The sequence below is a fragment of the Ochlerotatus camptorhynchus genome, unplaced genomic scaffold (assembly GCF_037179485.1).
Source record: "Ochlerotatus camptorhynchus isolate MF236.1 unplaced genomic scaffold, CSIRO-AGI_Acam_v1.1 ptg000350l, whole genome shotgun sequence".
Classification (NCBI taxonomy): domain Eukaryota; kingdom Metazoa; phylum Arthropoda; class Insecta; order Diptera; family Culicidae; genus Ochlerotatus; species Ochlerotatus camptorhynchus.
The window spans coordinates 143,630-166,387 of record NW_027040838.1 but is presented as its reverse complement, the minus strand read 5'-3'; the positions used below and the strand labels follow the sequence as shown (position 1 = coordinate 166,387).

Here is a 22,758-nt window from a genome sequence, read left to right as displayed (position 1 = left end):
GCTTCCGTTTAGAGTTGCCTGCTTTGTTTGTAACTCACACACTCGCGCCTGCTGAGACGAACTAGGAATGCGTAGGCATTGTTTTCATTTTCTTTTGTCGTTTCGCCTTTTCTCTTGATCGTACTGCAGAAGTCTTCACTGTTTTCGTTGTGCTTTTCATCATCAGCAGCGAGTGTAACGTTTTGCTTGTGAGCAGCGACCATTACTGGTGATCGTTGTTTGCCATGGCTCTAACTCTCACTGCGTGACAAAACGATCTGTCAGCGATAGTCGGTTGATGCGAAGACGAGTGTCACGTGAGTGTCATGATATTTTGCATCACTGCGCACTGGTCGTTGCTATCACGATTGTATTTTACGTTTTCGGCTTTCGCACCGATAGTTGCTAAACTTATCGTCGAACTTCGAACTGAAATTGATCACAGATTTCGTGATTGTTTTTTTTTTTCGGCAATATTGATATACTCGAGTATTTCCGCGAACCACGAAGACTGAAGATTGAAGGTTAAGATCCAACTACAGACCCAGTTACTCAAGAAATGGTCCTCCGGAAGATCCCAATCGCCCAGCGATTTTCACTTGTTGTGATGCTACATGAATGAATTTGAATCTGGGACCAGCATGCGCACACTGTGTGGTCACGAAACTGTCCTCTGGGAGATCCGGAACATCCATAAAAGTGGTCAATTCGTAAAAATGATCAAAATATCGATCTTCGTATGCTCATCTTATAAAAGTTGCGCACCAAAATGCATAAAGGCATTTTCGGATGCCCATCTGGATTACTAGATTACATCAAGCTCGGTTGGTCGAATTTAAAACGGTAGATCTATTAACATCAGAAAAAATTTGAAACCTTTAAGAAGTTCTGATTGATAGAAATGTGGGGAAGTTAAAAGATCTTTAAGAGTTAGTTTCGACAGCTCCAGGGCAATCTAATAGATTTCAGGAAAATTTACTTCAGCGAAGATCAAAAGCTTCAGAGCAGTTCCATCGAATTCAGGAGAGTGTGAGAACTTGAGGGACGTTCCTAAAACTTTAGGTTCGTTTTGAGAACTTTATTGCAGATCTATTTATTTTTACCATCAACAAGTTCCGAAAATTTAAGAATATAAAAAAAAAACTTCAGGGAATGATTTTAAAAACATTAAAAGCTTACAGTAGCTTACACAGAAGATCCATGTTTAAAGGGAAATTTAAAGATCTTCTGGGCAGTTCCATTAATTTATGAACAATTCCAGGAACATCATCGGGAAAACATAAGGGAAGTTCCGTAAAATTCAGGAAACAGTAGAGATCTTCATGAGAGTCTGAGGAATTAAATTAAATACTGAGAATTTCAGGAAGTTTCATGGGCAAACTGCGGGAACAAAAGAGAAATTTCCACAAAATTTCTGGAAATTTTTGTGAACTTCAGGCAAATCTCAGGATTTTTAAAGTGGTTTCAAAAGCTTCAGGAATCGGCAGGAACTTTTGAGAAAATTTGCGAAATTCAGGGATATCCAGAGAACTTTAGGGAAGTCAAAATTATTTTCAGAGATGTGGAGATAACTTGAGCAAAATTGTCATGTTAAAGAACTTCCAAGCTCCTCAAAGAAGTTAAACTAGAGAGCTTTGGGGAATTTCAGAGATATTAACGGCACTTCCAATAACTTCATAACTTCGAGAAATTCAAGAAACTCCAGACTTTCAGGGAAGTTCGAGATTTGTGTGCGTAAGCTCACAATTCAGCTGGTCAGTTCAATTAAATTCAGAAAAACTTCGACAGTTAGCATGCATAAGGGCGTAAACTCGATGATCGTTTATCTTCGTCGATTTTTTCTTTTTTTAATAACCTGGAGGGGGGATGGCTGTCAAATACGAACAATCGTTGCCTACCTCGCATAACTTAAGCCCTACAGTAAAAGTATGGACGTCTGTCAAAAGTTGTTCCAATCGAACCGTCAAAATGCACCGCTTTGCTCGACTGGAACAGCTTTTTTCAGTTTAGTGGTGACAGTCGTCCATACTTTAACTAGAGGGCTTTACGCATACCTGGTTCCAAACGACAACAAAGCCATAGAGCTTTTTGGCGTTTAATCGGCGCACACTAATGCACCATTTGAACTGAATGAGTGTGAGCAAGAGAGAAACAGATTAGTGGGAAAACAAACCATCCATGCGTCCCTGTGTGCTGGGTAAAGACAGACGATTAAACGCCAAAAAGGTCTATAAGCAACGATGGTTTCTTGACGTTTGGAACCAAATTCACTTAAAGCTGGGTTTATACAGGGCAATTCAGTTGAATTCAACTGAGTTGAACGCGAATTGAACGTGTAAACCATGCCATTCAACTGACTTGCTCAACTCACTTGAATCGAAATAAGTCGAACCAGGCTCAACTTTTCAAGCCAATTGAATTCAACTGAGTTGATCATTTGACTTGCCTAGTCTAAACCCAGCTTTAGGGAAAATCAATGAGCATAAACAGGTGAAGCCGTTGTCGTCTCTTTCGTTCTCCGGCTGATAAAATGGATGACGAAGTTAAACGTCACACTCCTTCAACCGTTTAAACAGCGGGAGAACGAAAGAGATGACAAACTCATTTACATCTCATTGATGGATTTTCAGTAGGCAGATTTGACTGCACATCCCGCCTCTATTAATAACTCGCTCGAATTAACGTTTACTGTTGCTTTTGGTAGCGAATACAACCTGTTACAACTCTGCACTGAACAAATTTTAGAAAATTGTTTCGCTTAGCTGTAGCAATGCAAAGAGAAAGTCGATGAATCTCGTGTACGCCCTTATGCATGCTCACTGTCGATGTGAAGACGGAGTAAGCCGATGAGTAAACATACTGTAAATCGATCAAAGTCGATTTAATTTTGAGGTACATTGAGTTACTCGCAGCAAAAACGGAACTCTGAGTAAAGCTGTCTCACCCCTTGGCCGCAAGTGTGCCGCAGGTATGCCGATTGTGCCGGACATAGAGCAAGCTGCGATTGTTAGGGCATCTTTAGCGGTGGTCTGATGTAGATTCAAATGTATTTCACATTTGAAACAGCTAAAATGAAATAGACCAAGCTAAAATAGATCAAACTGCGTGCGTACGCACCGGTTGGTCTAGTTTTGGCCGTTCTATTTCAAACGTCAAAACCCGAGCAAAAACTAACTCACTCCCTGATTTCGTGGTCAACCATTTTTTACCGCGAAATTAACCTCTGATGGCCGTTTCCGGGTGAGATATGTAGCTTTAACAAAAAGCCTTGAACTGTTCGTCATTTTTAAAATTGCTTCCCAGTAACATAATAATAAAAACCTGTATTTATCCACCTATGTTCGTATGTAATTTTTCTCGCATGATGTCGTATGTTGCGTTTTGGCCCATGTCAGAAACTGGCCACTTCCCTGGGGGTTCCTGAAAAATGCCCGAAAGTGGGTGAAGTAGTCCCGGGCACTATATTTGACTTCCATTGATCTTGTTTTTGAAATCAAGTGTGATTTACTATGTCGCATGATGGGTTTTGGGTCAATTCAGAAACTGGCCAATCCCCTGGAGGAACCCGGAAGATACCCGGAAGATACCCGGAAGGGGCCAACATAGTCCTGGGCACTATTTTTAACTATCATTGATTTTGTTTTTGAATTCATATGTGATTTGATGTGTCGCGTGATGGGTTGTGGACTATGTCAGAAACTGGCCACTTCCCTGGAGGTTCCCGGAATATTCCCTGAAGTAGCCAAGGTGGTCCTGGGTACTTTATTTGATAACCATTGATCTTGTTTTTGAATTCTCATGTGATTTGATGTGTCGCGCGAAGGGTTTTAGACTAATTCAAAAACTGGCCACTTCCCTGGGGGCTCCCAGAACATGCCCTGAAGTAAACAAGGTGATCCGGGGTACTTTGTTTCATTACCATTGATCTTATTTTTTGAATTCTCATGTGATTTGATGTGTCGCATGATAGGTTTGCAATCCCCAGAACCGGTGGACCGAATCCAAAAGAATTAAATAGCGTCAAATGGGGCCACAAGAAGAAGGGTAAAACAACAAAACAAATCCTGCAGAACAGAAGTGTCCGTTGAAATTTCCATCAGAAAATCCGGATGTTCCCTACCTGTTCCTTCACTCATAAAATTCGACACATTTTTATTGGCGATTTTCCATATATAATTCCACATGATTTTCATGTGGCCACACATAAACAGAATCCACTAGGAAGTACACATGAAATTTATGAGTCAAATTAATAGTATGTGTGGTTACATATGAATTTTATGTGTACACATAAGAACTATGTGTCCGAAACATACATATCATTTGTTTATCATATTGCAAAAATTCAAGTGTGGAACACATACAAATAATCATTGAATTTTTCTTAGTGTTCCCTTGCCATGCTGTTGCATTTGCGACGATGACGGTGCCGATAGCAACAGCAGCATCGGTAGTGTGATAGAGATGGAACTCCGCCAGTGTCAACAGCAGTCAATTCAGTGCCAACATTTCAAAGGGGCGTAATTGCTTTTGTAAACAATGGCTTTAGCCGCCAATTTCTTGCGAATTAAGTCTCACCCCTACAAAATAACAATGCTAGTTGGTAGAGGAAACATTTATCTACCTGTTGGTGTCACTATTTTTCATGAGTGAGCTTTAACTCACGAGAAATCGACGGCTAAAGCCATTGTTTACAAATTCAATTACGCCCCTTTGAAATGTTGGCACTGAATTGTTTATCGCTAGATATGACCACTTTGATGGAACCGCCTTCGTTTCGGAGAAAATCTTTGAAAACATCGGTTTGTTTTGCAGAAAAAATCCCAGTACCGAAAGAAAACAAAACATAATCTCGAGTAGAACAGCTGTCAAACTGGTTTGGCACAGTGCTTGCCTTGATCCAAATTCAGTTCAAAATAGATCAAGAATTATACTGGTTTAAAAAATTTACATTTCAAGACCAACAATTGAAATGGCCTTAACTCCATTTTGTAAACAAACCTTGTAATGCCATTTTCTCGCGAACCGAAACCTTCATTCGCAAACCACAATCGGGTAAAGGAGAATTTCTCCTACCTGTTCATTATGTTGGTTTGCCTTTGCGGACTTCGGTTCAAGGGCTCGGTCTGGATCTGTTCCAAAATTTTAGACCAAATCAGCCAATTGGACCACCGCTAAAGAAGCCCTAAAATACCCATCCCGGAAACCCGGTATTTCTGACACCTTGAATGTTTTGGTTTGAAATCACAAGGATTAATCGGATTGAGGATGACGCGGGAAGTGGCGGGCGTGCGAAATTTTGGTGTTTTGTGTTCATGGGATAATGAAAGTCCTGTGTTTTAGGGTTTTATAATTCCCGCAAAGGTATAGACCAGAAATCTAGCCTTTCGTGATGTGACAGCAACGGTCTATCAGCGGCCGAAAAGAGTTGGAACCGGTGGGGAACTGATTATAGCGGATGATGAATAGACTTCTGTAGTTTAGTTTTGTGTGAGTTACAGCATTATTTGAAATATAATTTGATCTGATTAACTGCCTCTTTCTCTTGAATCCACTGGTTTTATTTAGATCTATAAGTGAATTGCTGGTTCTGTTGTTAAGTTCCTCTGGTATATTCAATAAGAGGATATTCCTGAATATACAGTCAAACAGCACATAATGTTGTAAACAACTTCAATGGCAGTTGTCCAGCAGGGCTTCCATTTTCTTTACAACAATCCAATGTCTACGAGATTGTGCCGAAAGTATTCCGATGGATGTGCCCAAGTTGTGCTGAATCTAATTTAGGCAAAATGTGCCGCGTTCTCTAAAAATTTACCCAACACACCATCCTTAAAAAATTAGTAACAGCACCGCCCCAGGGGCAGAATTTGGAATCAGTTACCAAATGAAGACCAAGATGCTAAGGATCAACTTTGCTGACAGTGTTGGGAAAATATCAAAAAAATGAAATCTCACCAATGTCCAAGATCACGCTTGATTTTCGTAGACAAAAATTAACAAGCAAACAACTGCGGTTGATTTTGCAAGCTGTGATGCCGCTTGTAAAACTCATCAGCTGCAAATCTCAACCAACTGTGGTGAGATTGGCGAATCAAAGCAAAGCTAAAACTGGTCATGTGACACCAAGTTTTAAGATCTGCAATTACAAAAATGATGATATACTTTTAAAAAAATCATGCGTCATTACCTTTTTCACCTACTCGCCATCTGTGAGTCGATCGTCACTTTGATTCTTCAATTGAGCTTCATGATTTTTGCTTTACACCCGAACGCAACCGAAACTTCCATAACGGCTGGCAGCAGTCACTTCGTGTGTGCCATCGGTGAAGAGTAAAAAGAGATAGCAAACTATACTTTCTCTTTCTAAGAAACCGATGTGCAACGGAATCATTTTTGTGTCGAGTCAACTCTCAGCTTGATTTTTGCACGTTGTGAATAGTCTCGCAATATCAAAGGAGGCCCGTGATATTGACAGCGTATGAGAGTGGAAAAATATCATTTGATTGATGATTTTGCCAACACTGTTTGCTGAAGACACAAAGCACCACGTTCATGTAAAGTGATTAGCTGTTAAATTTGCACTACTTGCCAAGCATTGCAAATCGATGTGCAAATCCCTTGGAATAGTTCATATAGAAACACGATGAAATCAACAGCAAATCACTTGATTTTAGATTGTATTGCACATCGTTGTTGATGTGCCGTGCTTTGAACTCGAAATGTCAAGCATACTGATATTAAAAATCTATGACTATAAATTTAACTAATTTATCCTTGGATTTCATTTTTGCTGAATATGGATTTAAATAAATATAGGGGGAGGAGGGGCATAGTGAGCATCGCGCAGTTTGGCTCTGGATCTCCAGCTGCAAGAAACAAATCAACTGGTAGTAGGTTCAATATCATTATGATATTGATCCTACCACCAACCAATTTGTTCCGAACGGCCGGAAGTCCAAGCTGATGCACGAGAAGCTCACTATGCCCCTCTTATCCCTATGCCCTGGTCCATACTGCAAGCCTTGTTATATGTTATTCAGAATATGACCATAGAACATCTTATTACTACCCAGATCACATGTTTCCAAGTGATATTGAATAACATTACAAGGCTTGTAGTAGAAGTAACATTGAGCAATCAATTTGATAAGTTAGACAATGTTTTGTAATAGAACATATCTGAATAATACGCTATTATTGAATACAGCCACAATTTCGTAATACTTGCGCTCTAGGATGCAAATTATTTCTGGTGGAAATGGAGAATTATCGCTTCCGTGTTCTTAATTTATTTATTGTTGACTTGCCATCTTTGCGATTAATGTTTGGCATGTGCGTTTTTGACATTTGTTTTCAAAAGCAAAACTAATCAAATTCAATGGTTGAAAACAGTGGTGCCAATTCAAATGATTTTGGTTTGAAGGTGTTATACAGTACATATTTTTCAACGACAAATCACTTTGTCTCAAAACGCAAATCATTTGAAAATCAATGATAAATCACTTCGATTCGTAGTGCCGCATGGCAGACTGAGTAAAGTGCAAGAGCATTTGGATTAGATGTGACAACTTTTTACCGTGTAAGGAGCTATAGAGCTTTTTGACGTTTAATCGGCGCACACTTCTGCAACATTTGAATCGAACGAGTTCGAGCAAGAGGGAAACAGATTAGTGGGAAAACAAACCGTCCATTCATCCATGTGAGCTAGATAGAGAAAGACGATTAAACGTCAAAAAGGTCTATGAATTGATGCCGCGATTTGCTACCTTTCTAACCACTGTGCGACGAAGACGACTGGTGGTAATGTGGGTGGTTGACGTATGTGAAGGGAAGTTTAGGCATGTCGTCAGCAAGCAGCAAACACCACCGCAGGACGATGACGATGGTGTTTAGCAGCTGTTGTTTGCATCTTTTGGTTATTTGTCACGTTCAAATTACGACTGACGATGTCGCTCGTCGTGTACAGTAATGGCAAGTCACGGTGGAATCCCGTCACTTGTCGGGTGTCATTGATCCTTTTGCAACACGTGGAAAGGGAATCAAACGTGATTCGTGGATGTGTGAAGAATGATTTCTTTTGGGGAATATGCTGGCAGTTTAAAGATGTTCGTTTAAATTTGGCTCACACTTGATTAGCCTATCGGTCCCAAGTAAATCGATTAACGTACCTCATTCTAGTCGAAGTTCTAGTACTACACTATGTTTGTTTTGATTCGTTATGAAAGTTTGACAGACAAAATGAGGGGTTCGTGGATTTTCCTATGTTACGAGGGGTGCATCGATTAGCTTGGGACCGAAGAGAGTACCAGAGCTGAGCCAAAAAGTTGAGCACGTTTCTTCAGGACCTTCTGGTCTTAGAGTTACCTCTATGGTTATAACATGTTATAACGGTTGTCAAATAATTGCAACACAGAAGCCACCATCAAGATAGGGCTAGGGTACGTTAATCGATTTGCTTGGGACCAATAGGCTAGTCAAGTAGTGAAGCAATTTTAAATCGTTAGTTTCCACAGGTTGGTCGTACTTCGCGCGAAAAGCGCTTAACAAGTTGTTTATCAAAGTTCATATGCCCTTTTCTAAAGTTACGTGAGCATTACGTCATGTGTTCATTTTTAGAAAAGACGGCACCGCTCAAACGTCAATTGTTTCCGTGAGTTCATTCCGTGCATTGGTCAATCGTTAGATCGCCAATAGTCCATTCTATATGCGCGAGTATTGATGGTCCGAAAGTGAGGATAACAATAAAAAAGCATCATTTTTGGCTGGAGCGAAAGTGAGGATAACAATCATCGCACTTGAAAGGTCAATTGAGAGATTTGAAACTGACAAGAGAGTGAGAAAGCTTTTGCACTCCCTTTCTCTGTTACTCTGTTTCACCTAAGGGGTTGGTCACTCCGCACAGTGTGCCAAAAACACAGTTGGGTACACTCATTGGCACTGTTTGGCACCCATGGTTATAATTTTTCAGGATCTCTAAAGTTACTGGCAACACTGCACTGCCTCTGTGCATAAGTGTCAGTCAACCCATTGTTTACATCTTTCGCATCATCAAATTTCCTGAAAGTTAGCTCAACTGCAACAGACCTTAAAGCTTTGCATATTATTTCTGCTTGCTGCTTCAAGAAAATGCCGAAGGACAAGTACCGAATGCTAACGGATGCATGTCGGAGCAGACCTGCGAACCGTGTAGTAGCGAGATGAGTAACCAGACCTTCGCAGTGAAATATTTCACGCACACCCAACATAAGTAATCTTTGGCAGGTGCAAGCATATTAGACCAGCATATCCGGGAGATAAGCGAGCATCTGGAAGCAGGCTGTATAATTCAGAGCAGGCTTGGGAATTGTCAACCTAATGACGATAAATTATGTAACAACGACAACAAAAAAAAAGTCAACGCTCATCTGACAAGCACGATGCAACAAAATTCTGCTTGAAAGACTGATCTACTGAGCTGTCTCTCGACGAAACATTTTCTTTTCTTGTCTTTCTCTCATTTGGTCACGAAACATCTGTTGCGTGACGTTTTCCAGAATAACTTAGTTGTTTCACGTACGTCGGACGACAAGATTGACGGAAACTGTCGACATGGTTATTGACGAAAAAAGTCTGTCATGTCATTCTTCCATTCTGTCGCGACAAAACTGCCGCTGGTCGTTTTCTAATAAATGGATGTCGCTTTGGATGCGAGACATAACAAGATAGAAAAATAACTGGAATTGTGTTGTTTTGACGTGATTTCACCTCTGACTCGAAGTAGGTAGCTTGAATCTTGGCGCTGAGCTTCGTGTTTGCAGTGATGGGTATTTTTGGAACGGACAGAACTGAAAGCTGCCGAAAATCGATGTTTGGAATCCAAGATGGTGGCGTCCGGTTTTAAAAAAAAGTGGGAAATACTGCCAAATACCCTTCAATATGTATATTTTTGGAATCGGGATGACCTCTAGAGACCAAATATCGATATCCAGCGCCATTTTGAAATCCAAGATTGCGGCTTCCTATTTCAGAAAAAGTGGGAAATGCTGCCAATAAATATGTATATTTTTGGAATCGGGATCACGTCTCGAGACCGAAAATCGATATCCAGCGCCATCTTGAAATCCAAGATGGCAGCTTCCAATTTCAGAAAAAGTGGAAAATACTGCCAAATACACTTCAATATGTATATTTTTGGAATCGGGATGATCAAATATCGATATCCAGCGCCATCTTGAAATCCAAGATGGCGGCTTTTAATTTCAGAAAAAGTGGGAAATACTGCCAAATACCCATCAATATGTATATTTTTGGAATCGGGATGACCTCTTGAGACCGAAAATCGATATCAAGCGCCATCTTGAAATCCAAGATGGTGGCTTCCAATTTCAGAAAAAGTGGGAAATACTGCCAAATACACTTCAATATGTATATTTTTGGAATCGGGATGACCTCTAGAGTCCAAATATCGATATCCAGCGCCATCTTGAAATCCAAGATGGTGGCTTCCAATTTCAGAAAAAGTGGGAAATATTTCGGAATCGGGATGACGTCTAGAGACCGAAAATCGATGTCCAGCGCCATCTTTAATTTCAAGATGGCGCTGGACATCGATTTTCGGCCATCTTGAAATAAAAGATGGCGGCTTCCGATATCAGAAAAAGTGGAGAAAAAAACTTCCAAATACCCTTCGGCATTCAATATGAGTATTTTTGTAATAGGTCTAAAACCTGTTAATCGATTTGCGACGCCATTTTGAAATCCAAGATGGCGGCTTCCAATTTCAGAAAAAGTGGGAAATACTGCCAAATACCCTTCAATATATATATTTTCGGAATCGTGATGACGTCCTGGGACCGAAAATCAATTTCCAGCGCCATCTTGAAATCAAAGATGGTGGCTGCCTATTTCAGAAAAAGTGGGAAAAACTGTAAAATACTTTACAATATGGATATTTTCGGCTCAAAGACGACGTGCAGATGCCGAAAATTGGAATGCCAAAATGGCGTCAGCCATCAATTTTCCGTCTATTGAAGGGTATTTGACAGTCGGACATCGATTTTGAGCCTCTACATATCGTCCCCATTCAAAATATACCCATGTTGTGGGGGTATTTCACATTACTATCCAGTTTATCTGCAACCAGAAGCTGCCATCTTGAAATTCAATATGACATCGGACAGTAACTGCTAATCCGTAGTTACCACCGCGAATCCCAAAATACCCACATTCATGTGTATTTGACAGTATTTCCAACTTTTCCTGTATCCTGTAGCTGCCATTTTGGATTTCAGGTCACTCATCTTCTATTTCTAGATGTAATTATCTAGACGTCATTCCTTTTCCAAAAATACTCATATTGTAGGTTATTTGACTGCATTTATATTTTTTTCTGAAACCGGAAGCCGCCATCCTGGATATTATTGGGTATTTGACAGTTTTTCTAAAGTCAATGGCAGCCATCTTGCATTACAAAATGGTGTTGGACATAAATTGTAGTTTTGTTCCAAAAATACCCATGATGTAGGGTATTTGGCAGTTTTTCCGAATCTGAGAGCCACCATCTTGGATTTCAAAAATAGTATTGGACATCGATTTTCGGCATCATACACGCGTCCTGTACCGAAAATATCCATATCGTAGAATTTGACAGCTTTTCAGAAAACAACGGCCGCCATCTTGGATTCCAAAATGGCGTCAGACATCAATTTTAGGGATGTACACGTCGACCCAGTTCCGAAAATACCCATATTATAGGGTATTTGACAGTTTTTTTCTGAAGTCACTTGCCACCATCTTGGATTTAAAACTGGCGTCAGACCTCGATTTTCGGGATGTACGCGTAGTACTTGTTCCGAAAATACCCAAATTTGATAGTTTTTCTGAATCTGAGAGCCGCCATATTGGATTACAAAATAGTGTCAGACATATATTTTCGTCGAACCCGTTCCGTAAATACCCATACATATTGTAGAGCATATGATAGTTTTTCAGAATCTGAGAGCCACCATGTTGGATTAAACAATGGCGTCGGACATCGATTTTCGGTCTCAAGACGTCATCCCGATTCCGGAAATACCCATGTTGAAGGGTATTTAGCAGTATTTCCAACTTTTTCTGAAATTGGAAGCCGCCATCTTGGATTTCAACATGGCGCTGGATATCGATTTTCGGTCTCGAGACATCATCTCGATTCCAAAAATATACATATTGAAGTGTATTTGGCAGTATTTCCCACTTTTTCTGAAATTGGATGCCGCCATCTTGGATTTCAAGATGGCAGTGGATATCGATATTTGGTCTCGAGACGTCATCCCGATTCCAAAAATATACATATTGAAGCGAATTTGGCAGTATTTCCCACTTTTTCTGAAATTGGAAGCCGCCATATTGGATTTCAAGATGGCGTTGGATATCGATTTTCGGTTTCGAGACGTCATCCCGATTTCGAAAATATACATATTGAAGGGTATTTGGCAGTATTTTCCACTTTTTCTGATATTGAAAGCCGCCATCTTCGATTTCAAGATGGCACTGGATATCGATATTTGGTCTCGATTCCGAAAATATACATATTGAAGTGTATTTGGCAGTATTTCCCACTTTTTCTGAAATTGGATGCCGCCATCTTGGATTTCAAGATGGCAGTGGATATCGATATTTGGTCTCGAGACGTCATCCCGATTCCAAAAATATACATATTGAAGTGTATTTGGCAGTATTTCCCACTTTTTCTGAAATTGGAAGCCGCCATATTGGATTTCAAGATGGCGCTGGATATCGATTTTCGGTTTCGAGACGTCATCCCGATTTCGAAAATATACATATTGAAGGGTATTTGGCAGTATTTTCCACTTTTTCTGATATTGAAAGCCGCCATCTTCGATTTCAAGATGGCACTGGATATCGATATTTGGTCTCGATTCCGAAAATATACATATTGAAGTGTATTTGGCAGTATTTCCTACTTTTTCTGAAATCGGAAGCCGCCATATTGGATTTCAAGATGGCGCTGGATATCGATGTTCGGTTTCGAGACGTCATCCCGATTTCGAAAATATACATTTGGCAGTATTTTCCACTTTTTCTGATATTGGAAGCCGCCATCTTCGATTTCAAGATGGCACTGGATATCGATTGTTGATCTCTAGACGTCATCCCGATTCCGAAAATATACATATTGAAGTGTATTTGGCAGTATTTACCACTTTTTCTGATATTGGAAGCCGCCATCTTGGATTTCAAGATGGCGCTGGATATCGATATTTGGTCTCGAGACGTCATCCCGATTCCAAAAATATACATATTGAAGTGTATTTGGCAGTATTTCCCACTTTTTCTGAAATTAGAAGCCGCCATATTGGATTTCAAGATGGCGCTGGATATCGATTTTCGGTTTCGAGACGTCATCCCGATTTCGAAAATATACATATCGAAGGGTATTTGGCAGTATTTCCCACTTTTTTCTGAAATAGGAAATACCAATATTGAAGGAAATTAACATTATTTCCGGCCTTGTTTTAAATCTAACCTCCGTTTTAGAATGGATGGTTTTTTTGTCGTGATCCTCCTTTTTAAACAACCTTTATAGACTTTGTCTCAGAGAACAGAATGAGTGACATATGACTAGAATAGATAGTCGTGACTGGATGGATTCTTGATTTTGTCGTGGTGATCTTGTCGTGCGACAAGAAATTGTTGTTTGACGTGAATTTTCCAGGATGACCATTTTTTAATGTATCTTGTCGTGCGTCAATGACAAACGCGACAATTCCCATATCTGAATTCAGAGTGTCTTGAATCATCAGAAGAAGGGTTTGCGGATGAAGACACAAAATGGGTTCCAGGAAGCGTTGGATATATCGACTGTGGATTTGAGATATACTACCAGACTGTCAGGCTGTTTTGAATGGAATGTTTCGAGATAATTGGATCGCATAACTCGAGCTTTGGTTTAGGGTTTTCTTTTATTAAAGAGATCAAGTAGGGCTCGATCTTATATGATTCTTAATTTATTAGGGAGTGCAGATTGGACAATTCGAAAGCTGTTCACCACAATTGCGGCTTTCATGTTCGATTCCTACTGTCAATGATATGCCGTCACACAGCTTCGCTGCCAGGATGAAAACACCGAACTGATCGACAAATCAGGGAACGCATTATTGTCCCTGGAAACACCGCCGCTGTTGAGAACTTACAGTAAGCACGCCAGCGAAGACCACCAGTCTGCGTTGGGTAGTAAAGCGTCACATTCCTAGCTGAGCTATCGAACGGTTATTCTCGCTTTCCGACTAATCCAACTGATTAAAAAAAGGAAAACGGCTCAAACGTCGTCGTTAAGTCAGTCGGCCCCCACAGTTGCTGCCGGAACGGAAAGACAGGGCAGGCAGGGTGATGGAACCGTCGAAATTAAACGTTTCACACTACAATTTGCTACAATATGAGGAGGAATACTTGAAAACCTTTTACGGGTCATGCAAAACCGCACAGCTGCGGCACAGTTGAGGCACACTGAGATGAAGTTGGTCTTGATAAGAGAAGAACTGAGAAGAACTTGACTGAGAAGAAGGCAGCCAAGATAGCTAGCTGCTTGCGGGGAGCCTTTCGTTGTGTATTGGAGAACACCACCACTCACCATGGAATTCAACTTTGAAATCTGTGTTAGGGAAATCGCTTTTCGCAGGCAATCGGTGATAATTTAAATTATCATAGCAACAGTTGCACATTCGTGCAATTTTCAATTGTGACGTTTTGAAAAATTATAAAGTCTTAATTTTAACTAGAAATATTTCTGATCGATTGGTGATAAAATTATTGAAATTGGTCCAGCGGCAGATGCGTTATTGACGTTAAAAATCTTTCAAAATTTCGTTACATGTTCTATTTTCGGTTTTCACAAAGTTAATAAAACACTTTTTAAACTTGGGTCGAATATTTTAACACATACAAGTAGCATATTAAAAAAGAGTCGAAAATTAGCACAAAATTAGCTAATCGAAACGTGAATATGAGAAAGAAGACAGACATTATACGCTTGTTTCCTTTTAAAAATAAGTTAAATAAACATCTACGTGTAATATCTAGGCATTTTGTTTAAACACTATTGCTGTTTTGGTGATATCTAAGCGTTTTGTTAGTCATGATCTGATTTCCTAGGTTGAACAATAGTGCCTTTACCCTACAGTCCATTAAGTAACATGTAGCTCTGCCAAAAACAAATACGCATGGATAGCACGGTTATTGGATAACTTTCCATCTATCACTTGTAAACTAAGCCGGCACAGCTTCAGTGTAGTGCATACCGAGGGGAAGGCCAATCAGGACTGTCTGATACTCGCAATTTCATTCTACTAGCGAGAGCACCAACAATGCTTTCAGCAGCGCAATGCAAATATTCCACAGACACATATTAGATCCACAGCATTCTACCCCATCCACGTGTCCCCGTCCCCATCACCACTTCGCGTTGATACAATGTGAAACCGTGACAGGAAATAAAGTCAATTTGCACAACAAATGAGAGAATCCAACAAATCGCATCTCTATAAACTAAACTATAAGCATCGATGCCGCACGACACCCATCTCGAATCAAATCTAATCCGACCGTAAATCCAATGGCAGCCGGTGTTTGCATCAGGATTCGATCTTCCCGGTCGTCACACATTGGTGTAGAAGCGGGTGTCCCATCCCATTTCTTGTTTCCATCTTCATTACGTTCGCCGTGCCACCATGGTAGTAGAATTGGTAGCCGACCGACGGGATCGAACCGGAAGCGAAAACCGCAAACGCTAAGCTCCACCACCGCAGCCGCCACAAAACGCTTCGTTAAATCCCGCTTCATGTGCACATATAGCAGGACGAAATTTAAATTAATAGACAGTCATTTCTCATTAGGCACCATTGGCACACTGACTGACTGGGAGTCCGACCGAACTGTCGGGGCTGCCAGTTTCAGTTTATTTAAACTTTGTTGGAGGTTTTGGGCTTGGGTTCCCGATTGTACCGATTTCCGCTTCGATCCGAGCATAACCTAGCAACAACCGGATGTGGGTCACGCTTTGTCAACTTCATTATCGCAGAGTGCCTCGACTCCACATGTGGACAGGACAGCAGCAGTAGGCTGCGACTGAATGGATTTAGTTTAATGAGGTTAGGTTCTCTCTTGCTCCCTAGTGAGGGATGTTATGGTTTCCTATGGTATTGTTTGCATTCCTTTTAGCGTAAGTACTTTTCCTTTTTCCAGGAGAAAAATCTATTTTCCACACAATAAAGAGCAGCCAGCGCACCCGGGATCAACGATACAATTTACTGTCATGTTATTTCCTTCGAGGAAGTCCATGTTTTCGCTCCCTCAGTGCCTAAGCAAATTCTTTGCTGGGATGGGACCTTTGGTATATCATTTTCCTATCGTTGGACACACATCTCGCATCTTTATGACGGTATCTTTCTCCCCACTGGTCGTGCCATTTACATGACACGCACATGCCAAATTCCAAGGAACTGTGTTTAACACGCACTGTTTTTCAAATTGAAATATGGCAGTTGTTAATCCTAGACGCGAAAGTAATACCCGAGGCAGAAGAAGCAAGAAGAAGACGGCCGGATGTGGCGTCATTTCTCTACTCGCTCAGTAAAAGTCCTTCGGAAAAGTCGCTATTTTATTGCCCCTGAAAAGGCCTCGCTCTTCTGGGCACGGACGATCGTCAGATCAGAATGAGCCACCCGAGTGGAAGTAATAACTGTAATAAAAACAACCGCATGCAATTTATTGTCATCCTTTGGCAACTTTTCGCCATTAACTCAAGGAAGCAGTGCTGCGGGCCGGGAGATTGCTACTTTGGTACGCGGAGCGCTGAACATCGATAAAATATCCCCGGCTAGGGTTACCAGCGGGTGGGTCGGTGGGTGTTTAAACTCATTAGAGCGGGGCCAGCTGGTGTTTGGCTGCCACTTCCGGGTTGCCTTGGGTGGTTCCGCATTGCTGGGTTCATTAGTGTGCTTGTTGCAGCCAGTGCTGACACACCAGTTGGTGCAGTTTATAGCTTGGTGCAACCAAATGGCTACCCTAAATTTATTATGATAATCTACCGAACTTGTGCTGTTGCTTTCGAATTGAATTACTGTACAGATTTTTGGTTGTTACGGTTTTCATTGTGTTCCTATCAATCCTCAATATGCGGTAATGAAGTATTGCCGTTTTGTTAAGTAGGGTAAGGTGGGGTAAGGCGGGTTAGGTTGGACCTAAGAGAAGAGGTGACAAAACGGGGGCGAAAATGAACCACTTTTCTGTCAAACGTGAACCAGCTCCTGATTGGCCGATTTCATGTGCGTAAGATAGAGATAGAGATAGAACTCGCTCGTCGGTGCATTGGCGAAGTCACTCGTAAGCAGCTACAAATGCAAGTTATGCCAGGATTGTTTCAATGTTTATCTTGTTGCCCAATTTATGTTTTTTTGACGTAGGACTACGTCTTTGATTTCTATATGGGGGTACACTTTGTGAAAACCGAAAATGGAACATGTAACAAATTAAGAAAGATTTTGAACGTTAATAACTCAGCTGCCCCTGGTCCAATTTCAATAATTTTATCTCCAATCGATCAGAAATATGGCTACGCATCGATAACAATGCTTCCGAATGTTAATTTTCAACAAGAAACTATTGAAAAACTGGTAAATGTCCAGCATTGTCCAAAAGCGTCGAATTGACTAACAAATCCATCAATTACCTACATGCATATGCTGCTTCCCCAGCACAGTCGTCAGAGAGCAGTAAGTAGACGAAACAAGTCGAAGTGGCATTCGCCTTCGATCCTAGGGCGCGTGCGAATAGGGAGCCATGTTCAGAACCAAACGCAAATTCTTCGAGATAACCACCATCCGTCGTCTGGCTCGCCGTGGCGGTGTCTGACGTATCTACGGTTTGATTTACGAGGTGTGCTGAAGGTGTTCCTGAAAAATGAGATCTGTGATGCTGTCACCTACACTAAACACGCCAAGCGTAAGCGGCCATGGATGTTATCTACGTTTTGAAGAGACAGAGACGCACTCTGTTTGGTTTCAGAGGTTAAATCATCACCAACATTGGAAACAAAACGGCTCTTTTCAGGGCCACCAAGCTTATTACAGTAAAGAGTAGGAATAGAATTCATCTGCCTGTTTGTCCATATTCAGAACCACCGACCACACAAAATGCTCATGTGATCAAACTGGAAGCAGGGATACAAATTGTTTTGATCAACCTTGATCAACTTTGAATCGCCACGGCCGGATATTTTCGATGGAAGAAGCAACAATCTAGCATCTAATTCGACGAAGACGGCAGGAAACATTTCTGGATCAACAATAGAATAGGGCCCATCAGCATTTGTAAACAAACCGTTCCAAAGCCTCACAAATCGAAGGTCGCTCACACAAACCAACACCAACATCTTGTAGGTAGAAGTTTCCCCTATCCGATGATGGTGTTGGTTTGTGTGGGTGGTCTTTGCTTTGTGAGTAAAGGGCTTTGGAACGGTTTGTTTACAAATGCTGATGGGCTCTTTTCTATTGTTGATCCAGATTTGTAAAGCCGAGTTATTTACGAAAGAGAGTGTCGATTAAGAGAATCGTTCAATGTTGATAGGACCTATTGAAAAGTGACGCGAGATTTGTTTTCCGTACTGAGCTCCAATGCTACCGACGCCAGGGAGGCATCTCCCAGAGATGTTATGCCTTAGAACATGCCGATGGCGCCGACTGAGATTGGACCCAGGCCTGCTGGGGTGAGAGGTAATCACGCTAACCACCGGCGCCGATATCTATCACGGCGAATGAGGACGACCCAAATTTGAGCTTAGTTATCTAAGAAATAAGAAATAAAGTGCAGAAACTCAGCAATGAGTAAATTTTCCTCATGTTTTCCCAGGTTCTTACAGGATTTTCCAGGGAAAAATTCCCGAATTTGAGAAAAGTAAAGATTGGATTCACTCAGTCTTTTGGTACTACTCCGAGACTGAATAAAATTTTCGTCCATTTCCTCATTTTTTGGCAGATTTTTTAGGTTTTCCACAGGAAACCATGAGACAAATTTACTAATCGCTAAGTTCCTGCACTTTTGGCGATTATGAGTGAACTAAACTCAAATTTGGGTCGTTCTCATTCGCCGTGTACGCAAAAGGAAAAGAGTCAGTGTCGCTACTTGATAGCAAACTACTCATAATGGGAGGAGTCTTTGTAGCCTTTATACCACTTGGATGCACATCATGCTGCTTTAACCTGAAAAGATATAAAAGAGCGCTGTTGTATGGCATTAGCTCATTTTCGTTTCGGAATCACCACGCCGAACTGCAATAGCAGCAGTAGGAAGGTGGTGGCTAGTCCACTCCGTCACACCTTACCAGCAACAATTGACTCTTCGTGGCAAAGGAGTAAAAGGTCTGGTTAAGGAGGCGCCAAGCGTCATCGCAAAGCTCGCCGTGGTGGTGTCAAAAGTATCTCCGGTCTGATCTACGAGGTGTGCTGAAGGTGATCCTGGAAAATGAGGTCCGTGATGATGTCACCAATACTACACACGCCAAGCGTAAGTGGCCATGGATGTCCTTTTCAATAAAACGGCCCTTTTCAGGGCCATCAAGCTTACATCAGTAAAGAGTTGGAATAGAATTTATCTGTGCTTATTTGTCCATATTCAGAACCCCAAGCCCCCAACGACCACACAAAATGCTCTCCAGAGGTGTAATCTTGTAACCAAACTTGGAAGCAGGGGTGCAAGTGATTTTGATTGATTTCTCTTTGAAAAAAATACTACAAATTTGATACGCCTACAATTCAAAAACGGGAAGAGCTGAGATAATAGATAATTGATCAATTAAAAGAACTAAATGCTCTTCACATTTATTCCGCCCACTAGCGGTCCTACGTCAAGCTTCCGTTCATGCCCCTAGACATAGACCCTTCTACTTTTTTTCTCCGCTGGTCTCTTATTCCAGTGTTTCAAGATAGGACATTTATTAATATGTTTGCCTGGCAACATCAACTGGCTTGAACTCGAAATAATCCGGACACATTAAAAACGCTGCCATTAAGACAATTTTTGAGTATTTGTTTTTCAAAATTTCACTGAATCAAGCTAAGAGTGTATAGAATCACAGTACACGGAGTTGAAAAACTACCCAAAATTAAGCACTTTTCCCTCAATTCCGGGGTTCAGCCCAATAACCCAAATTTGAGTAAATCGCATATAGCAGTTTTCATTTAACACCAGCAAAAAAATAACCTACTCTTAAGTATATTCTACCCAAAATTAAGTTTAATTCACGTAAATTTGAGAATATGCAATTTACTCAAAAGTAACTTATTGAGCTGAACTATATCGTTGGGTTGAATCTCTCGTTCATTTTTTGAAAACAATAAAGAGTGCAAGTGAGAGGCTGAACTCAATATTAAGTTAATAGAACTTAAATTTTGGGTAGTATTTTTTCTCCGTGTAGGCATTGGTTGTCACCAGGATAAGTTTATTTGTTTACATCATGGCTTCGCCGGAGCAAGCATGACGCGTTCCGATCCTACAAATTCGTGGGCAGGAATATTATACCTCGGTTTATTGGAAGAGTGCCCCGGAAGAATGTAAAATCAAAAAGAAGTCGAAATTCCCAATTTTGCTTGTCTGACAAGCAATCTGCAGTTGGGGGCTGAAAAGCGAAATTTTCGTTACTTCTGGGACCATGAACCAGAAAATTTAGCAGAAGGAGTGTCTACGGAAGAAATTACTGCCTTTTCTGGAGCAGCATAAGGTGGATTGCCTATTCTGGCCGGACTTGGCAAGCTGCCACCACTCAAATTTCAACCGAACAGTGATACAGCCAAGGAGATGAATCCGGCCAATACTCCGAAGCTAAGGCCAGTTGAGGAATACTGGTCAATTGTGAAGCACATACTGAAAAAAAAGGGTGGAACTGCAATTGACCTGAAGGATTTCAAGCGAAATCGGAATTTGACAAACAAATGGGAACAGGGCTCGTGCAAAAGATTTTTTTTTAACTAGTTCGTTTATTTACTAGGCTCAGTCGTGTGTGACACTTTGCGGTATCAAATAGCAGTATTTCTAGGTTAGTATTGGGTACCAATTACTCGTGGCGGGCTCGAGGTTAATGGGTAACAATTTCAATTCTAAGGATCTAGGTAGGAAACTGGTTTCTGAAGCCTCCTTCAGATACTACTCTCGGACGGTTGACCAAATCCTGGCTGGGCAGGGGCTAGTAGCACAGGAACAGGAGGATAATAAGACGGGGACACAATGGCGGAAAATTGTTTGGAAAGGAGGGGATAGTCACATCAAACTCTAACATCAGTCAAACAAAGGAATTCGTAGATCGCTTGCATGTAGGGAAGATCACGTGTTCCCAATACATCTCTTACTTCACGGAAGGGTTGTCTACCTCGGGCCACTAGGGTATCCAATAGTCGTGCTCTGGAGGCGTCATTACCCGGGCAATACCAAACTGCGTGATCGATGTCATCATAACCGGTTCTGCACCTACATATATTGCTGTCAACGAGGTTTATTCTATAGAGTTGTGCGTCTAGCGAGTAGTGTTGGACATAAGTCTTGACATCACTCGAATGAATCCCCGACTTACACTTTGAACCACGCTCTCGAAGAAACATTTGGAATAATGGAATGTAACCACCGCCCAAGAGAATTATTTGTCCAATCGTTTTGCCAACTTAAAAGAGAACTCTGACGTACTAATGGGAAAAATTCATCATGTGAAATTCTTCTAAAGGGTGATACGGTCAAAATTTGGTCAATATCAACTTGACGTATTTCTTTCAATTTTGCATTTAAAAAACCTGAACACCCCTCATTTTGAAGGTGTGTGTGTGTAGAATGTTGCTCCTATTTTGATTTTGGAATTCACTCTTCAGTTGTCAAAATGCCGTCCAAGCAAGAAGAGCAGCGTATCAAAATTTTGCTCGCGCATCGCGAAAATCCGAGCTACTCGCACGCAAAGTTGGCAAAATCGCTAAAAGTTGCCAAATCAACCGTTACAAATGTAATTAAAGTGTTTGGGGAACGTTTGTCGACAGCCAGGAAGTCTGGATCGGGGGGAAATCGAAAACCGGAAGCCGCTGAGACGACAAAGAGAGTTGCCGGTAGTTTCAAGCAAAACCCTAACCTCTCTCTCCGAGATGCCGCAAATAAGCTGGGTGTATCGTCTACAACCGTGCATCGAGCCAAAAAACGAGCCGGACTATCGACTTACAAGAAAGTAGTGACTCCAAATCGCGATGATAAACAAAATACGACGGCCAAAGCGCGATCCCGGAGGCTGTACACGACGATGCTGACGAAGTTTGACTGCGTGGTAATGGACGACGAAACCTACGTCAAAGCCGACTACAAGCAGCTTCCGGGACAGGAGTTTTATACGGCAAAAGGAAGAGGAAAGGTAGCAGATGTTTTCAAGCACATGAAACTGTCAAAGTTCGCAAAGAAATATCTGGTTTGGCAAGCCATCTGTACATGTGGCTTGAAAAGCAGCAATTTCATAGCTTCCGGGACTGTCAACCAAGAAATTTACGTGAAAGAGTGTTTGAATAAACGTCTGCTGCCTTTCCTGAAGAAACACGGTTGTTCCGTACTGTTTTGGCCGGATTTGGCATCTTGCCATTACGGTAAAAAGGCCATGGAGTGGTACGCCGCCAACAACGTGCAGGTGGTTCCCAAGGACAAGAACCCTGCCAACACGCCAGAGCTCCGCCCAATTGAGAAATACTGGGCTATTGTCAAGCGGAACCTAAAGAAGACCAAAAA

At 41.3% G+C, this 22,758-nt stretch overlaps 1 protein-coding gene across 1 annotated transcript in view; it reads left to right on the top strand.

The window, feature by feature from the left end:
- The window catches only part of LOC135709112 (uncharacterized), a 494,499-nt gene that overhangs the window by 393,401 nt on the left and 78,340 nt on the right, over positions 1-22,758 (top strand). The gene's annotated exons all lie outside the window — the stretch shown is intronic.